The following is a 1,782-nucleotide window of genomic DNA, read 5'->3' as shown; positions in this document are numbered from 1 at the left end:
GTCAGCCTTTCCCGAATTAGTGCGAAAGTCTATCATTTTAGTATAACAATTTGAAAGCTGTGTCTCTCCGTCGTAACACGAGATTCGAATGAAGAACGTACGAAACGACACGACGCATTGAACGAGGCTGAATATGCCGAACACTACCGAGAGAGTGAGAGGCCATGCGAAAAGCGAGAATGCCGGGTCGGAAATGACTGATATCATAGGTTGGTATCATTGCGTGATCCATAATTAAACTATTATTTTTTAAGCATAATACTTTTATGAACAGAATAATGAGATGAATTAATTGGTGTAAAGAAAATACATAGTTGCTTATTTAAAAAATTATTTACAGCCATATTTTTTTAAAGCAGTGTTTTCGAATAAGATCAAATAAGATCCTTTGTAATATTTTCTCCTATCGTCAAAAACAACGGAGATATTTTAAATAATTAAGTTACAAGAATTGATTAGAGTTGTTGCACACAAAATTCCGCAATAGTGACCATAAGAGTAAAATCACATAATGCGAAAAACGACTGAGGAATATAGAATGCATCATAGAAGCAACCAATCAGTGTTATTCTGCGTTATTCGGAATTGCGCTAATTGGTTATTTTAATGGCCTAGGTTCCATCGACGGTTTAAATCGGATCAAGGTCTCTATTCTCAAAAAAATATCGCAAATTAGGGAAATGCTATAATATATGTAACGCATACTATAAAATTTTCTTAATTTTTTGTATGCAATATTTTTCGAGAATAGAGGTCCAGAATGTAAGAACCAATCAGTCGACCCTACAGTCGAGTATTCCCCTACTCCTATAATTACTTAGGGTGCTTTCCAATCAGTGATGCGCTGTCGTGGGAATTATTTTCATACGGGAATGTTCGTGCGCATGCGTATCGCCGATACGATGTGAAAGCAGCCAATACGAAACTGTGTTAGCAGCTTAGGCATGCGCACGAACATTCCCGTGTGAGAATAATTCCTACAACAGTGCATCACTGTTTCCAATTGCTTAGGCCCGTTTTACAATCAGTTGTATGTCGATGTCGACTGTCGCTAGACGTTTGCTGTATATTGTATGTCGCATATAAATACGACTTGCTATTCTACAATTGAGTCGTTCATCGAAGTTGGAAGGTCGGAACAAATGTAAAGAATGGATATTGAAACGTTGAATATATATTCAAATTTATTAATAATTTGGACGCAAATTATGAAAATAAGACTACTTTTAAAGAAACGTAAAAAGAAAAGTACAAGAAGATGATGGGTAAAATTTCATATTGCCACAAATATGCTTATCATTTAATCTGGAAATTAAATGTATACTAGTACTCGAACTTGTAACAAATTTTACACATATAAACAACACATGTAATTGTAGAATAATGCGACTCCACTTGCTTGACGATTACTATGTATTGATGTAATTAGTTTTATAATATTTTGAAAAGGATCAAAAAATGATCGAAACATATATTATTCAAGTTATTAAACTGGAATAAATTTATGTACACGAATTCACTCGGTGTCAGCTCTTACAGGCATTTCTTAAGTTTAATACAAAAGAATTAAATTACAAAATATTTTTATATTAAATAATAATTAACAAATAAAAAATTACCTGACATACTTATATCATAACAGTTTCTCAAATTTGTGAATATTTTTTGTCACAGATCTCTTTTTTGCTAACATTTTAAAAATTCACTTTCCGTTTATCATACAAGCAATGATTTTCGCGAACAAAATCAATAATTATTTCATCTACATTTAGAGCGTTCGTG

The 1,782-nt window shown here is 32.8% G+C and overlaps 1 protein-coding gene across 2 annotated transcripts in view; it reads right to left on the bottom strand.

The window, feature by feature from the left end:
• The window catches only part of LOC108756724 (mitochondrial import inner membrane translocase subunit Tim23), a 4,240-nt gene extending 4,162 nt beyond the window's left edge, over positions 1-78 (bottom strand). For both annotated transcript variants that reach the window (XM_018500741.1, XM_018500740.1), the window contains exon 1: positions 44-78. The gene's annotated coding sequence lies outside the window, so the exon portion shown is untranslated. The remainder of the gene's footprint in view (positions 1-43) is intronic.
• Positions 79-1,782: the final 1,704 nt, after the last annotated feature.

Source organism: Trachymyrmex septentrionalis, unplaced genomic scaffold (assembly GCF_001594115.1).
Source record: "Trachymyrmex septentrionalis isolate Tsep2-gDNA-1 unplaced genomic scaffold, Tsep1.0 scaffold13, whole genome shotgun sequence".
NCBI lineage: Eukaryota > Metazoa > Arthropoda > Insecta > Hymenoptera > Formicidae > Trachymyrmex > Trachymyrmex septentrionalis.
This window is presented reverse-complemented; position numbering and strand designations above follow the sequence as displayed.